Source organism: Syngnathus acus, chromosome 21, assembly GCF_901709675.1.
Source record: "Syngnathus acus chromosome 21, fSynAcu1.2, whole genome shotgun sequence".
NCBI lineage: Eukaryota > Metazoa > Chordata > Actinopteri > Syngnathiformes > Syngnathidae > Syngnathus > Syngnathus acus.
In genome coordinates, this window is record NC_051105.1 from 4,072,745 (window position 1) to 4,091,869 (window position 19,125).

The 19,125-nt window shown below is 40.2% G+C and overlaps 1 protein-coding gene across 1 annotated transcript in view; it reads left to right on the forward strand.

Annotated features, from left to right (window-relative positions):
* Nucleotides 1-19,125, forward strand: part of clybl (citrate lyase beta like) — a 44,662-nt gene that overhangs the window by 3,901 nt on the left and 21,636 nt on the right. The gene's annotated exons all lie outside the window — the stretch shown is intronic.

Here is a 19,125-nt window from a genome sequence, read left to right on the forward strand (position 1 = left end):
AGTAGGTTCCAATAATCGTGATTAGTCAGTTTGTACTGTTCATATGTGTTAGAGGTCCATGTATGTTCACATAACTGTTGTTTGAAGACTTAAAACATATATGCTAATTTCTGTTAGCTCCTTCCTCTATGATGTTTTGCATTAGGTGTTAGTATTAAGCTAGTGGGTTTGTTTTTATTTGTGTGTTGGAAGAGTATATATTTGGCTACCATTGTTTAAATATACATTGTTAAATTGTCTTTGGTTGTATGTATCAGTTACAGTAAACTTCAAATGGGACAAATAATATTGAAGCAAGCACACTTGGCCTCTTGGAAAATTGTGCAAGAAAGAGGCGCTAATACTTTCAGCAGCATGCTTAAAGCGTGTGTGAGTAGTAAAACTAAATTTTAGAAAAAATCTTTTAAATCACAGATTCCCAGCTATTGTGGATGGGTTTGGAATGTATTCCCTGTAATAAACAGTGATTCACTGTTTTAGGCATTACATCATAATCAAATGTAACCCTTTTTTATTGACTCATGAATGGCTCACCCACCAAGCGTTTTTTTTTTTGTTAACGCCTCCATTTTCAAGGCAATGCATCAATAAATGGCTCTATTACCTGCTGTTGACGCAGCTAAGCTTGCCTTTGAAATGTGTTACAGAGCATTAAGTTAACACATGTTGCTATGCAAAAACAAACTCTGGCAACTGGTGTGGGGGGCCAGCTGAGTAAACGTGCTGGATGGAGGCAAGGGGTGGGTGGGCAGTGAGAGGGAAGAGGCCCCACACTACACTTGTCCCGACGAAAGGTGGATCCATGCGGCCAACAGATGGATCTGTTAGCCTGTATCCCCCGGAGGCAAGAAAACAACCCAAGCAAGTGTCTCAGCTCCAGCACAGAAGCCTTTGATCAAAAGCACATCTTCAGCCGCCGACGGGTTGGAAAGAAAAAAAAGTAGAGAGAGAGACTTTTCGGACCCTCGGAGTGCACATCTGTATAAACAGAATCAGGGAGGAATGTGTGAACAATGGAACAAAAGAATTTTGTTCTTGGCTAATAGGTCATATACATTTGGGAACTTAGTATTTAATGAAGAGACATGGAATTTTCTTTGCTTTTAAAGATAGCAAGCTGAGAACGTGTGTTTTTGCTCTTTACAGATGTGAAGTAAAAGTCTGTTGGAATTTTCATCTTAAGTTTTAGTAGATGGAATTACATACAGCTGAACTTCTATCAAGTTTTTTAAGACAAGACCATTTTTTTCCTGTTCTAGATAAGGATAAAAAAACAACAAGCAATATTACGTATAACAACAAAACACTGTCTTTACTGAGGAAGTTATTTGAATGTGTTTTGTCAACCGTTAATCATCGTGAAATAGAAAAGCATGTATATTAACCTTTTTGAAAAGTGATGAATTATCTTTGAGGAGTAATCCAAGTCTGCTCACAAAATGAAGCTAATTTAAAACACTTAGAAAAATGGAGTTCCCTGATTTTGCCTCACCTGTCCCAATGTTTTAACGTTTACCACAACTGTATAAACAATCGACAAGTGACTAATAAACAATGGTGACGCTCAGTGCTTTAAGTGGGCTGGTACGCAACGGTACGGAGAATATTAGTTTCTAGTCTACCGGGAATGTTTACGGTGTATTGGAATTTCACATGGGCCCACAGTACCCTCTACTCATACGACTCAGTAATAGTCCGATTTATACGATTCAGTTATCTGGGTACCTCAAATTCAAAAAGATGATAGAGGAAATCTATCGATTTTATTCCCGAGGTCTGTTATGAAGCAACAAATTTGGACGGAACTTCCGTTAAGAGACTTCTGGCCAAATGCTCCCATTGGTTACAATGAGTTTCACTTTACGGAGCAGTGTTTTTGAACGTTTTTCGACACCCCTGTTTTGAAGCGATCATTCGCCCTAAGTGCATTGAAAAATGTCTTGCACGCCTTGGGAGATTGTTGCGCTGCTGGTGCTTCTACTAACAAGCGGAAGAAGTTGAATCTGTTACTACAAGAGCATTGTTTTTGACTGGCTTTCCCAGGCGAAGAAAAAGTGCTGTTTTGAGCCTCCAAAGATTCTACCTTTGACCTGAGCATGAGGAACACGAGAACAGACCAAGCTCAAGTAGCTCAAGAGAAACCCATTCTGAAGGTGTAGCCGAGGATCCTAAAAGAATCGTTTTAGGAGTGCATGAAGCCATTGCAGAGAAGGTGTTATACTTCAACAAGATTACCTCAAAGGAGAAAACTTGTAGTTTAGATTTGAAATGTATCCGAGTCTTGGAACTTTTCTGACACACGTACAACATCAACGGCAATCAAGAGGTTTTACATTTCAATGTATTTATGGTGTGCTGCCATCAAATATAAAAGTTCTTATTAGGTGCTGATAGCCGAGTTGCTCTAAGTATGAGTAATCATTCCTAATTGCTTCCTTAAGAATATGTTGATGTTATAGCTCTGTATCCCATGTCGTATTAATTTGCTAGCAGTTTGTTTCGTGTATACGTGCACCAGGATATTACTTCCAGGATTGCAGTAAGACTGATTTATTTATTTTTTTAAACAATTAAATAGGCCCATAATTTTGTTTCTTTTTTGGGGGCAGTTAACCCCTCCTCCCCCTTCTGTTGCCGGGTATTGTGGGTGGTGTTTTGGGTGTTCTCACCCCTCTGAAGTTGGCTCATTGCCATGGTGACGATCAGTCAGTTTGAGAACGATGAGGTGTAATTTAGCAGCATTTCCTGTCTGATACGCAACACCATAATGTGTAATGGGTTTTACTTTTTTATAGAGGGGTGTTTGTTAAGCAGGCACAGCAGGGGGGGGAGGCTGTACATGGTTCTCTGAGCCTTTCCACCTTTGTTTGTTTCAAGTTTCCAGTGTATGCACCGATAGCAGAGATGCTGAGGTCTTGTAGATGCCCTTCTTAGTGTGGCCCATTAGGGTCAATATGAACAGTAGTCTTCATGTCATGGTTATTGTCCATTAAATTTTACCGAACTAATAATAACTACTGCACATTTGTATGTACTGTTGCCCCAAGTACTGGTACCAGCATGGTATCCTAAATTTCGGGGGAAAAATAACCCAGGGGGGATTCTACCCTTCATTCCAGTGATTGAGATGTCAAACAGAGGAAATGATGACTTTATTATTAGCGTAGCTTTTTGCACTAGCGTTCAAACAACACAGATGGCAGTAACAAACAACTCCTATGGCACTTAAGTGGAATAGCCATGGCCCATGTTTCCCTTGGACTGTCCATCATATGTGATTAAAAAAACAACAACCTCAATTTATAATTGTATTCTGATTTCTAAATGAGCTAACCAAAACAAGTTTATAAATCCAACAAATTGGCTACAAACAGTTTGGTACTGTGTCGCACATCCCAGCACATCATTGGCACGAGTCTGAGACAGACGGCGTCCTGCGAGCGCTATACTTCATTAGAAACACGTTGCACCTCCATCACACACATTCGAAACAGCAGGGTCATCCTCTTAGCACCGGTCTTTTTTTTATCGTCAACAAAGCCGTGCCTCTACATCTCTTCCCATCAGTGTCCGCTAATGATGCGCATCTCTTTACACTGTCCTCTCTTTGTCACTCATTTGTATACTCATCTCTGCATCGCTCTCTCGCTTCCACGATGTTTGTTTGGCTGCTGAGTTTTTGTTTGTTTATTGTTTCCAGATGGCAGACGCAGACTTAATTTGTGTGGCTTTCAAGTTTCCCAGAGCGCTTTTTACTGCCTTGGCTCAAGCGCTTATCCTGTTTCCTCTAGCTGGGCTTTATGGTGGGCCTTTTAATACTGGAAACAACTGTCACTACCACACACTAGCAGTGTACGTCAATGAAGATCATGTTGAGAATCTTCACTTCAGTCGAGCTCCGAATGAGGGAATACTTTTCCTTCACCAGAGGGCTCTGTAAATCAGTATATTTATGTTCATCATGCAGTACTTGGAGATTATGTGACAAACTCGTACTGTTGACTGTTTCGCTCTCATCTCCAGACCCCGCTGAGTCTCGTCTGGGCATCATTAAGCACCGCTACGTCACTTATTTACAGGAACCCAGGAGGCAGACTCACCCAGTAAACGCGGGGGAGGACCAAGCGCTTGTCCTTACTCATCGGATGCGGTTTTAAGAAGATGCAGTAATAATCAAAGCTCTCGGCTATACAAAATACTTCGCCTTAAAGGGGGCTTCTCTCCTGGCCAGTGCTGAGTGATTACCCTAGCATTTGGAATCGCCTAATCCCATTTTTAGCTGCAATTTACCTCTGACTGGTCCATGGGGTGGACTTCCCTGACCCACTCCCAAAAATCTCATGCAACCTAGATTATCCTTTGATTTGTCCTTTTTGTACAATCATTGAGACGTCACCTCCCTATGCCCATTGAGTGTACTCAGTCGTGGTTTCGATCCATTCAAACCGAAGGCACAGCCAAGAGAATCCGAGCCGAAGTGCGAGGGGTTCCGACAGTAACGTTCGTGTAATCAGTGGTGTTTTTTTGCTGAGCCTCCTGGCTGGCCAAGCTAATCTCATCAGGGTTTGGGCTCGACTGCCGGGGTGAGCGAGAGGACAGCCTAGCATGACCCATATCTCCGTGCCAAGACGGCTACACAACTCTGTCGCAACTGTGCAGTCACATCAGTTTACTACGAGGACGAGGCCCTCTGCCAGGGTGTTTACTACGGAACTGTCTGGCACAACAAGATAATGCCCGTGCTAATGCCCTCCAAGGACACAGCCACTCGCATTAATGATGGCCTGAAATTTCTCATCATACACAGACTCTTATCATTTGTAGAAATACAGAATTGGCTATGTTACAGTAATCAGCTTTCCTCGTCTTGGTTTACTATGTTTCTTTTTATTGAAACAAACATAATTCAAAGGGGCCCTTTGCACGCAAATTAAACAGATTTATACCCAAATAAACTTTTATTTCTTTTCCGACCATTAAATTGAATACCAATTGATAAGTTGACCATCAAGATTTATGTTATGTGGAATTATTTTTGAATAAATCAAATCTCTAGATAATTAAGGATAAATTGAGTGAAATATATGACAAGTGCAAACAAGTTGGCGGTCTAAAGAACATGATCTGAGCTTTGGGAAGGTGACGTAGATCCAAACCTTGTTGATCTGAGGAAGTTTTGTCAACTAATACGTACATAAGCGGTTCAGATAATGGATGGACGGATATTTGATTGTGCTACTTATTTATTCATTATTTGATCAGCTAGTTTTTGACAATGTTTTTTTTTTTTTTTTTACCTGACAGATTATTGGTCCATTAGTACTGCAACGGACCAATTTCACCTTCCAAAACAAGATTTGAATGCACCCATAGTACAGTAGTAATGTAGTAAGTGTCGTAAATGATGATGAATAATTGGTTTTAGTGATCTTTAGATTTATCTTTTCAAAACTTTTTAAACAACTACATTGGATCCAACATGAAACTTTTTATCATCCCAATTTTGATAACCACAATGATATTAGCCAATTCCAAACCTTAAAAGGGACAAAAAGCCCATTCTAATTGTAAGATTCGACCAAAATATGAATATTTTCGCTTTTACGCCTTTATACCTTCAGCCTGATCAAGCAAGAACTGATCCATGTTGTAATACTTTGATATTCCTCTAGAGGTGGTAGTTAGTTAAGAATGGTGCTACCAAAGGGCCGCATCACTAGCAATGGAATTACCCGGCTGTTTCACTTGCAGCTGTGGACAAAATGGAACAATAAATACACAAGTGAAGCTGTAAAAATATACACGCACACACCAGAAAACGCCACACGCATTGACAGGATAACAAATCAGCAGCTGTCTGTTTGATGCTCTCGTACTGAACAGGTTGATATTTTTAAAACCAAGTTCAGTCGTCTGGCGGATGTGTTGACACTGGCTTGTTTGGTCAGTTTGAGGGGATTTGAGTTCTAGGTTTAGGCTCATTGGAATGGTTAGAACTTGAGGGGGTATCACGTTCAGGCGGTATTATAATCTTGAGCAACAAATATGGATTTACTGTCTTTGGATATTGCGAAAACTTAATAACGTTTAGACACTTTTTGCATATTCGTCCTATACCAAGGTCGAGCAATCGTTGATGTCAATTTCGTGGGACGAAAATGAACGGATTAAACTATTAGTATGGTGGAGGGGCATAAACAAACTGTAATATTGATTAGGAATTAAAAGTAGCTGAATTAAGTAAAGACATATTCTTCTTAATAAATATAACAGTCCAAAACTCCATAGACATGCAATCATTTTTTTTACTTAACAGTTTTGAACTCTGCAACCACCGCGTCGGCTGTCCCCAATGGCCTACCCGACATTTGGATGGCAGTCGTGATTAAAATTGTGACGTGACCATTCTGAGAGTGATAGATTACACCCCGACAAGCCTGTTAGGACTGATATGCGCGACCAGTCAACCGGCCCACGTGCATCTTTTGTGCTTTGTATTTTCAACCTTCCACACATTATTGCTTCTTCATGACCGTATTTATTTTGCCAAAGCTCGGCTTTCAAATAACCATTTCACACCATGAAAAGCAGACTAACCTCCGAATCAGTCGCCAACATAAACAACTGACCACAAACAAATCACCATAGCTTTTTACTCAAATCTTCGATGATGCGGTACTTCCTTTCGGCTTTTGTCTGCAGTTCGGGCCACAGCTGTCGGGGTTCTTAGCTCACCCCTCCCAAAAAAGAAAAAAACCTCAGGCCACGCGCCACTGAACCCCCAAACATTAAATAGGAGCATTAGACACACCTTGTTAAGGGCTGCTGATGTTTGAGCTGTGGCTGTGGGTGCGTGTCTCATCCTTTGATGAGACCAGATACACACACATGCTCACAACTGCACAAGTCCTCCACATTTGCCCTTTCATAAGCCAGCAGATGTATTCTCTTATTGTCCTCCACTGACGCCTCACTCGGATTTCAGTGTCTGGGCCAAAATACCCGCAAGACTAAAGCTTACCTTTTTCTTCTGTAACGTTTCTGTAATTATGCACTTCTAGCGTCACACCTCAGCAGGGTTGATCCAAACATAAAACTGAATTCACAGCTAAATGATGCTCTGTGTGGCCTGAAAAGGGGAAGGAGAAATCAAACGTTTGGTTTAAAGTGCCAGAGCCTAAAGGCAGGCAGTGTTCATTAATGCGGTGGTCATTTCAATGAAGGCAAGAGCCCCCGAGTTCATTGAGGGGAATATCAATAGGCATAAGAAATGGCCTTAAATGAAGCAGATGTAAAATATTCACTGCTTAAAAATCATGTTATTGGGCAGGAAGAATAAATCAGCATAATAAGATGAAACTGTAAACACTGGAGAGCTGTCACAGGAGAGTCCCACTCATCAGGCTTTCAGCAGAGAAAGTTTTTGCTATAATACACAGTGCTTATCAAATCTATAGACCACCACCAAATTTCAGCTTTAGGCCACAGATGCCCAAATTTACACATAATTGATGATTACCAAAAAACATTTTTTTCCGTAATTGGTAAAACATCAAAATTTAGAAGTGCTTGAAAAAAACGTATTTAATGTTTCATCCATTAATCTTCAAATGTACTCTTTCAAAGCAATTAATGTCACTTGCATTCTTAAACATAAAAACATCACCAGTGCAAATGCTGAAGCCAATTAATGTAAAATCCCATTGACATGGTAACGGTAAAATTAGCATCGGCTTCTGGGTGTTCTTTCAAATAATGAACATTCACACACAAATGCTATAGGAACACTTACAGACTAGTAATATACCAATACTCAAAAGGAAATATTCTTCAGAATCAGTGAAAAATAAGTTGTGAATAGCTGAGTTTTGGTATTTACAATAAATCATTGTTTTAAATAATAGTGATTTCAATATTCATCCAAAATAATCACGTTGATTCTTCTTATAATCTTCTTATTTTCTTATCTTATTATTTTCGTGCCCTTGTTGTCCAGCCCTTGTTCTTCCCCAACGTTCAAACTTTCACTCTTCCACTGCCCCCGCCACTGTTGACGACAGTCTCAGATAGACTACAGTACCTAAAACCAGCTAAAGTCTAAAAAAGGCTACATTTCCAGATATTTTCGTGCCTATTGCAATTTTCCTCCGATCATTTTTGAAAACATTGTCATGTTCCAATCCAAACAGTCGGCGGTATGTCCACGTCAAATGTGACCCGTGTCAATCAGCAGACATTTCCAGCTGCACTATACTAACACCCATAATACACCCTTGGTCAGGAAATCTATTACTGACTTCAAATGGAATCTTCTTGATGACTTCCTGAGCCTGCTTTACACTATCTAATGCACCCCCCCCCACCCCTCGGGCTCTGGAGTTTTTGCGTCAGCAGTGCCTTCCTGATTTGTTTTTTGAACACTGCTTGCAATAAACGTTGTTGTCAACTTTAATAATTTTTTGGACTTTCTTGTACTTTAACAAAAACAATCCTTAATCACAGACCAATTTTTAATACTTAAGACAATGACAATGATCTGACCTCAGATTTCAATCGGGCTCTTTTTCTATTTCTGCTCTGTGCAGCTTGTGGTTTATTTCATTATAATTTTTTCCCCATAATGAGTATCACGTGAAAAACTTCTCTATCAAATATGGGTGGTTATGTTTTTACTAGCAGAATAAAACAGTCCCTATATTGGTAATTCATGTTCTGTGAACACAGAATCTGGCATGATACAAGATTGACCACATTTCAGATATACCGTGTTTTCCGCACTATAAGGCGCACCAGATTATAAGGCGCACCTTCAATGAATGGCCCATTTTAAAATGTTGTTCATATATAAGGCGCACCGGATTATAAGGCACACAGAATAAATAACTCAACGTTGCTCAAACGTTAATGCAATCACAATATAGTAACACTCAGAATAGTGAGAACAATAACAATATATCAATAACTCAACGTTGCTGAAACGTTAGTACGTCTTTGTCAAAGAACCATGATGATACCCCTCTTGAAGATGTGGATTTCTGTAGTCTTAGTTTATTGAGGTATGCTTATTTTTTGTTTGACCCTGAGATACGTATGTTGGTGTCAAGTTGAAAATGAGATCATGTGTTTCCATGGTCCACCCAGTAGGAAGGAAGAGGGGCACTTGATTCATTGCCACTCCTGCCCATTCCACTCCCTTAATAGAGTGATGGATCCTGCTTGCTGACACTTTCCACTTTGTGTTTTTTGTTCCTGAAGGTTTCAAATACTAACATGAGAGCAGTCTCCTGTAGGAGCCTACTTTGTGTTGTAAAGACAACATTATGTGTCAGGTTTTTTATTCAACTTGTAAACAGTTGAGAATGTTAATTATTTAAAATGTGTTCAGTGGTAAAGGTTTCCAGATGGCAACAAGATGACGTTCTTTTTTTTTTTTCCCCATTGAAACTGTAGTTTCAAGATCACTCGTAACTACGTGAATATTTTTTGGGAAGATGTGGGGGGGTTATGCTGTGTGATATTGTTAGCTGAGTTTGATTGTCTTGGTAATAATATTACAATGTATTTTTGTAAACTTACTCTCATGGTAATTTTCTGAAAATCAAATACTTATATGATTCTTTACGTAAAAATAGGCAAAAAATGATTATCAACCTCTTCCATTTCCCAAGTCACTATCAAACCCACCATGACACATTTTGGCTTCTTTAATTGTGTTGTATTCAAACAGAACAGTTTAATTGTTATTTGAGTATTATTTTCCAATATTGTTTTCACTGAGATTTGGTCTTTTTAAGCTCGATTTTGCGCATGGAGTTATTACCTGAAATTGTTTTTTGGTTGTTGTTTTTTTTTCTTCATTTATTTATTCCCCCCCCCCCCCCCCCCCCCTTTTGTTTTACTTTTCAAATATTCACTTGCAAACGTTGGATTCAGTTATCCGGTGGGATATGTGAGGAATTTCAAATGAAGCAGACCTTGCTACCGCTGCTTGAGTCTCTGGCTTTGTTGTGGTGAAAACAGGTACGCAGGTTCCCCCCCCATGCGGTGCCTGTAAACATGCACAACAGGAGTGACGCACAGAGCTCGGACAAACCTGACAAATCCTGTTTCCGATTTGTGTTACTTTTGTTGAGGGGGAATCTGATTTTTGATTTATTCATTATGGTAGATTTTGGCCTGTTGAAGCCTTAATTTATGCGGGTTCCAGTGTCGAAAATGTTCCACGGAGCAAATTCTCTATGATTAATTTGGGCAAGTGATGGAAGTTAGGTAGCTAAGGGTTAATTTTAACAGCGTACCACAAAAATGTCGAAGCTTTCAGCTTGGAATCTTTTTATGTGGGGTGCCAGGAGGGGCTATGAGGGGTCTTTTGGCTTGTATAATGCTTTCATGGTTTTGGCAGTCAGATTTTCAAGAAACTTCCTGGTGTGTCAGGATCAATCAGGCCTAAGCCAGTCTTAATTAAAGGCTCTGGGCCGGGCAGAAGTCGAGGGCAAGCGGCATCCCTGTTGGTCAAAAGAATGAAGTGTCTGTCATTACAACACTATAGGGAGCATCATCTTTATGACTTAAATTCCTTTTAAAAAAATTCTTCCTGGGCAGTAGTGACATGCCCAAATTGACTATCTCTTAGGGGATTGACGTACATTTAGGAATTCATTAAAAATAGAATATAGTCCCCTAACTTGGATTACAGGTGTCATTTTTATATGTGGCCACTTGGGGGCACAGGCAACTTAAGAAGAGAGAGCTGCAATGAGCTGGGGGGGGTGTCAGTCAGTGTTTGCGTGACGGTGGTCCATTTAATTAAACGGACCATGATCCAAAAAAACCTCAGTCATGACACTACATGGCCCACAGGAGAAAAAAATAAGAGCACAAAAAATGACAGATGTCACTCTTTTTCCCTTTTCCGCTTTTCTCTTGTTATAATTCCAAATCATCCGATGCACTGTGAATCTAGTCAATTTCACTCTCCCAAGTGGATCTTTATGCACACCCATCTGCCTAACTTTTTCCGTGTTCCGAGTCGAGAGTATGAGGATATATTTTGGGTGGGAGAGGAGGTAAAGCAATCTGCAGGATACATCAGATGGTAGGCCAAATATCCTGGCGGTCTGATCGACCATCTGACCTACCGCCTCAGCTGCAGCCACGTCCGAGGCTCGTCACTGCGACCCAGGGCGGCTAAGCTTCTGTTCTGACATTGTTCCTTTCACCACCTTAAATGTTGTTCATTTTCTCTTCAGGTAGCAGCTTTTGTTGGTTGAATCAAGCAGACCTCCCGCTCACTTTTTCTGGTTTTCTCTTCAGTACTCGTACGGCTGGTAACCCAAATTCACAATCAGGTCTGATGATTTGATGTATCTATTATTTATTTTTTTGAGGTGGTGTGATTAATTTGATTTATTTCAACGTTTTCAAGTGCAGAAAACAAGATCGCCAAAATTATACCAATGAAAGTGAATAAAAGCGCAATAAAGTGTTTTTTCTTTTTTTTTTTTTCTGGGTTCGGATTGTTCTCAAAGTAAGTGTGAGGTGTAAGATTATTTGTCTTTAAAAATAAACCTGAGTTGTTCTCTATAAACTTGATATTGGTAGCAAGAGCCACATAAGATTGCAGTATTTGTAGTCTATTTATTTATTTATTTTTAAATCTTTTTATACACCATCTTTTCCACACCATGACGTATTTCCACTCATGTCCAGATCCACATTTGAAATGTATTGAATCACCAGGATTTACTGTATTTTCGACTGAGTAATTAACATTAAAATGACACGAGACAACATCCATCAATCTTTTCCTTGTGTATGTCTCGCTTTTCCTAAGTATCTTAGTCTTAAGAACCTGATAGCACTTAGTCCCACCGTTTGGTTTAGCGGTTCTTTAAAAGTAAGCGCTGATCAGTCTGGCCTGTCTGTCTCCCTCCGTCATTACAGATTATCGTAGTGACATGAGTGGTGGAGAAAGCACTCCACCCTCTCCTCTGCTTCCGTTCTATCCATACTCTGTAATCTTGACGCTGGACACCGACCCCCAGTCCAGTGCCAGCTTCACGTGCAGCATGTGCAGTCGTTGCTACCACTCCCCCTTTAACTGGTTTAGCACCTTTTGAAACGTCTTGTGACGATGGGGGTGATTAAAAGTGCACTGACCGCAGTGATGCCACTAAGCACGACTTCTTGACTGTCCTGCTGACGAGAGCAGTGATCTCACTGGGACTGGATGTTCTAAAGGGTTTGAAAAGAACATTTTAGAAATATACTTGAAAAGTGTAGTATTGTGTAGTAAGTGACAGTTGCAAATCAGTTACACATTTTTTTTTTTTTTTTTTAAAAAGATCTTGTCCCTTTCATTCAAAAGTGGAGTATTAAGTCGTGTTTGCTGATTGGTTCAAAAAACCCTGAGAAGTGATGCTTTATGCCCAACAACAACATCATATTTTCGCAACAAGAAAATATCCAGACAAGGTTTTCTGTGGCTGTGATGATCAGCTAGTGTTTCAGCGGTCGCTGTCATCTCAGGGATGTGGCGCTGTTAATACAGCAGAGTGCACTGTCTGATCTGTACAGCAAACAGTTTGGAACGAAGGCTAGGGCCGTCCTTTCCGAGCCATCCTCATAGGTTCAGAAGCTCCTTCATCCATACAACTTGTGGTTTAGGTTTTGGTGCAGAATATTTGACCCTCCAGACGGAGAATTGAACATGAAAATGACCTATGTTATTAAGTTAATTTTATCGTGGAATGTATCCTCCGGTTTTTTTTTTGCTGCTGCTTCTGTCTGGGTCAGAATGATAGTCAATTCCTGAAGACTCAATCAATAATATCGACCCACTATCACACTAAATTTTGCCTGAATAAAAATGACATGATTCAAAATAAATAATTTTGATCCTTCTCATTACAAATACAAATGTTCTGCAAAACAGAACGGAATACAATGATTTTCACATTTTAATCTAAATCTAATTAAATATGGTGCAAAGATAAAATATATCTTGTTCAAACTGATAACTTAAAACAATAACATTCACTCGTTTTGAATTTGACGCCTGCAAAACGATCAAAAAAGCTAGGTTGGGGCTGTGTTTCATCACCTTTCCTTTTAATAATACAAATTAAAAAACGGGGACTGAAGATGCTAATTTTAAAGCTTTGTTAATCTGCTCACCTGTAGAATTTTCCAAACAGGTGCCTTTTTTTTTTTTAACAAACTCCCAATTTTTGCTGTCCCTGTCCCAACGTATTCTTGAATATTAAACATCTCATCTTTATCATGTCTTCTAATGAATATAGGTTAAAAAGTACTTGCAAGTCACAATATTGTTTTAATGTGCATTTATTGAAATTAAAATTTGTAAGTCGCCTGACTCACGGCGTCACTTTCAGTCTTGGAGTGAGCCGTGCCACTTTGTTTGTCTTGCCTGAGATTTAAGGCAGTACGGGGATAAAGGGAGGGTCAAGTAGTCTTCTTGAGCAAACACGGACATGGTGACAGCGTTTGGGACAACAAGCGTTCCACGAGAACCAGTCTGTCCTTCCTGCCGACAGTCAACCCCGCCTTTGCGCAACCGCGGCGAACCCCCTCACCCCTTCAGCCCAGGGGCTGTGAACCTGCAAAGGCAGCATAATGAAGCCATATAAGCCTGTTATTTGCTGCTTTACGGCTCGTTTTATGAAGGTGAGTGGACAAGCAGCTCCCAGAATGGTTCCTGTCACTTTACAGATAGCATTACCAAGAGAAAAGGAGAGTCGAGGAGGGAGGACAGGGCAGGCTGCAGAATGGGCCAGGGCCTTTATGTCACTTGTGCCGTGGCTTTGATGGGGAGCGGCCTGGCTGCAGGCTATCACTGCGACATTTTATTTTACGTCGTCCCCCTTTTGTTTTGGGGGTTTGGAGTGGGGGGTATGACCTATGTACTTATTCCCACCTCCTCTTCACTAATCAATTACCACATTGATCCATTAATCAGACAGGGGGTAGCCAGTGAAAGGCCCCATGGGTATGTCTGAAGAACTGTGGGATAGGCCTTGGGCTATCATGGAGGAGTTTCTTCTCCTGCGGTTCCACTGTTCAACAATTGGCTTCGTCAATGCATCACTGCACTAACCAACATGTTTATGACCATACAAGGCATTACAATTGTTGCTAAATATCTGGGAGTGCAAGTTCCTTCTAATATTTATGCGGGAAAAAGGTACGTGTAATTGAGAATTGTGTAATTAAATTGGTAATATTTTCCTCATTTTACAAACTTTTTCTCCAAATACTCCCCTGTTCATGAATACCTGCAAATACAATTGAACCAATAACACGATTATTTGACCTATTTTGAGCGCTGAGACATGTTTTCAGAAGATTGCATTTTTGGGTTCCCAAAATGGAGTTAACAGTTTTAACGACTGAATTTAAGCACAGTCCAGTGTAAACAGCTGATTTTTTTTTCTTTTTTTTTTGTCCATGGAAGGGAATTTTCACAGGCCTGTGTTCCTGTGGTTTAGCTGGAAATGATAACATGACTACTTGCAAGATTCAAGATGCCAAACAAGGAATTTGACTTCGGTACGCCAACTATTGAACTTTTTTTTTCCTGCCTTAAATGCTTCATAGATTGGTTGACATTTTTCACAGAAATGTTAGTTTCTTGAATTAGCCAGAGACACAATTTTAAACCTTTTAAAACATTGAATCAAAATTTGCCCATTTCTTTCTCATGTGCTGTTGTCACGTAAACAAGTGATTATTGTCCCCCACCCCCACGTCAAAGGCCTCTTGGCTATCGAGCCCATGGGAAAATAAAAAGTCCAAATTTTCTTTTGCAAAAAGCCAACAGGGTTCATCAGAAAACATGGAAGCATTTTCAGTTCGAGCAAACATGTTTTTTGTTTGTCTGACAGTTACCATGGCGTTTGGGCAGTGGCATAATTATTTCTGGGGCACAAACAGAAACGGATCCGACGGTCAACAGATTAAAAAAGAAGGGGAAGCTGCGGGAGCGGAAGTCACCACACTCTGATTTGGTTTTGGTGTATCCTTACTAAAGCCATCCCCCCGGTGTGCCTCCGCCATCGCCAAGTGAGTTGACAGAAGCAGGGAATATTTTGGAAGACGCTGAAAGAAGAAAAAGCTGTTCTGCTTGTTGTAGTCCACCCCCTTTCAGTCTGACCAGGGTCCAGCCGCCACTCCGCCAGCGCTTGTGGGTTTAGTGAACTGAAAAGACACTTCTTGTGTGGATTTTTCAATTCTTCAACATGTCATCGGCCAGGAGTGCTATTGTCCCGCCGCCCTTTCTTTAGACTCCTTCTGCTGAGACAAGTCGTGTCATCCCCTCATGATCAGCACTTTTGTTGCCTTTGTTTTTGCTGCTACCTCAGAAGTCCATCTTGTCTTTTATATGGCTGCCTTTCATGCATAAGGGAACAGTTGTGGCCTGTTGTGGGGCTGTTCCACTGCATTTCCACCAGTGGGGTTTCTTTTCAATGCCTTCAAAGTAGTACAATGGGCCTCAGAAGGCCTGAATGGCCAATGCAGAGAGCACAATCCTACAGAGGCCGCTTATTTTGTTTTGCCAGAGTCAATAAAAATGCTAAGTTAAAAGCTAACCCCCTTATGTCCTCCTCAAATGGAACGACTTATTTGACCTCTTTTAAGCCTCCCTCTCAATTGACTTTTAATGATAAATTCATTTAAACTGTCAACAAAAGTGTTTTACTCTGCACTTTGCCAATGAATGTTTTATTTGCTGTCCAATGAAAAGCATGTGTGAGCAAATTTGGGGCATTTTATTGCAGTAAATATAAACTGGAAATTGTCACTTAAAGAAGGGATGTTTTTCTCTTTTTTTTTTTTCACGGGATGGTGGCAAATGTATATATATAACCTTGTTGAAAATAATCCATTGTGAATGGCCCCTTAGAGTTGTCGCCCATGAGAAGTCCCTTTTCGTAGAATTTAGACGAAAACGATAACATGACTGTCCATGCCGATGGCAGATCTTCATTTCCAACCTACAAAACCGTTATCATAAAAATTGAACAACTAAAAATGAATTTTCTAATTTTGTAGGGTTTCCATTTCATTCGCCCGTACTTGACAAATTTGATTTTGCGTAAAAACAAAACAACTGATTTTGTCCCCTTATATAAACTAAATAAATATACTGTAATCCTCAACAATTTGATATGCATGCCCTTTGTCGGTTTGCAGCCACAAATTTACATTGTGAATGATATTTCATGGAATATTGACATGCCGGATTGCTACTGTTGTCATAGTGCTCATGTCCTTTCTATTCGAACATTTGCCTTTCCGGAGTCCTCGATAAAGATGTCTCCCTCCTTCAAAGGAGGTGCGGGATTAAACTCGTTTTATATAGCACGGATGACAAAAGTACACAGTCGTTCCCCCGGCGAAGACCTTGCATAAAAAGCATTGTGTGCTGATTTGTGAGCTTTGAAGAAAGCCGGGGGTCTTTGAGAAGGATTACAGGTAGAACAGGCATTGGCTGCCCAAGATAACTGCCATGACTTCATCCTCATTGTGTAGATTAAGGCATAAAACCCAAACTAATGAGACCCGAAAGAGGGGAGGAAATGGTGGGTGGGTGGGGTGTGGGGTTTGAGGATTGTTCATGATGAGGGACGATCAGTATTTTTTAAATCTAAATTAGTGCTGCAATGCTAACTGTGAGGCGGAAGTGCTAACCAGTGCGTCACCATATTATCTTTTGTATTTATTAGTTTGTTTTAACTGTTTTGGTTGTTGTATGACTTGCATTGTTTGATGTACAACACTTGCAGTGGTAGTTGTTTTAAATTGCTCTATAAATAGTTGAGTAATGTAGTTTGCATATCCATCACTCAGTGATTATTGTGTGTGTTGGGGCTGGGGGGGATATCTTTAATTTTGTACATTTACCACACGGCATCTACCTGCACTTCCATGCTGGAGGTAATTGTGTAAATCTACATATTGAGTGCATGGCTGTTGTCATTCTCTGTTTTGGAGTGTGGCCTCTTGTTATCTGCCATCATTCATGTGGTACAATGAATATTACCACCTGAATTAGGCCATTATGATGCCAGTTGGAGGCCTGTAGAGTTACAGGAAATGCATTACATTGTGATAATGAAACAGCTCCTGCAGGCTAATTAATTCAACACAACGATGACGCATAAAAATCGAAAAGCAACGTAAAACCATAAGTTATTGGAGCGTATTCAACACGGCATGGGATATTATTTCTCTCTTAGTGTCATTATTCTAGTTCGGTCTGTGTGTGGCTGTTGTTTTGCTTTGTTCCCCTTAACCACTTAAGAGGAAGGATGAACACAATGTTTCCAAAAGATATAGACTAATTTCACCCTCGTAACAAAAAAATGGGCCCACATTTCTGTCTGTCCTTGCCTTGTTTTGAGTGCCATTTGGCCCATGTCTGCTGCCCTGGCCACCGCCGCTGTTCTTGCTAATGAGAACCAGCACCATATAAACCCACAAACACACACTCACTTCTGATCTTGGACCAGTAAACGCAGCTGCTGTGGCCATGTCCCACCACTTTACAGACGCTTGTATACCCACAAAGCCCCGTGTTATCATAACCTTCCATGTAAAAACCGAAAAAATGACGGTAAGGGAAATACATTGTTAGTATAATCCCATATGGCATGTTGGAAGGCTGGTTTTAATAGGCAAGACAGAGCAGTTTGTCAACCACATGTAGGCTACTGTAACTAAAAGTAATCCAGATTCTTAAAAAAATTAAAGATAATCTTTATGCATTGCAAATTCCTAGAAAAAATAATCTAATACCTGATTATAAGGCGAACTGTCGGCTTTTGAGAAAATTGGAGGTTTTTAGGTGCGCCTTATAGTGCGAAAAACACGGTAACCTATTGGGGCAGTCAACATTAGAGGTTCCCCTGCAAATATTTGATCTACGTATTATTACTATCTACCCATCAGCCCTCTGACACGTTTTCTGTTTTCCTTGATTGAACACTTTTCACAGTCCAAATGCTTATGTCATGTATGCAAGAATCAACCTAATTTACAGAAGTTGCTATGACAACTCACAAACAGATTAGAGCCAAGAATGACTGGAGGGCACGTGGAAGCATTGTTGACAGGATTAAGCGGCAGTTGACGTGCTTTTACCTCCTCTTTTTTTTTTTTTATATAAAGCCAAAGACAAGTGAAATGTAGAATAATTCTTCTCTTTTTGTAAAACCACAAAAGAAAAGCTCTTCATCCTCTTTTTGTAGCCATCGCACAAAAGGTCACTGACACAATCAACCAACTATATGATCCTTCTTAGTGAGATTTTGTTGTGAAAGATAAGGTTCCTCGTTGTAATTAAATGAATCGCTTGCTCTAAGGGTGGCCACATATGTCAAATAGAGCATTTGCAAGGTAGCAAAGACAATAATTAACACTCAAAAAATGTTGCTTCAACATTTGATGTTTTTTTTTCCTCAAAACTAGACACAATGTGGTGGTCAACACATCTGATTGTTCTGAAACGAATAGGTTTTTATTTTTCCCAGCATACTTCTATCCTTGCCATATACAATTCTGTTTTCTCCTTGTCAATATTGTTTTTTTTCCCACTACCCCTATTTCTGCGGCATTGATTTGTATTTGAAATCATAGTTAAAACATATGTTTATGAACACTTGGGGCGTGGCTGTGTGGTCGGGGCATAGAATGACAAATGTTTACACTCATCACATCTCATTGCTGCTGCTTTTATCAAAACTGGCCTTGCCGGAGGTCTGTGCTCCACTCCATGACTCTGCTATACAACCACAACAACCACCCCCGCCAACTCCCCGAGACACTGAGCAGTGTGGCTGCATTAGCATATGAGTGGCTGAGTGTTTGGGTGAGTTTGTCTTCAACAAAAGAAAACTAAAGCCTAGGTCATCGCATATATCCCCTCCACTTCAATGAGCAGCTGAAGGGCAAACGGAACCAAACCCCTCCAAACATTTATAGACTTTCACTGTTGTCAACATGTTTACCATTAAAGTTGTTTATATTATGAAAATGAATGCAACAACAACCTTTAATTATTCAGTGACCTCAACCCTGCATTCATACTGTATAAGGTCTTCTAAT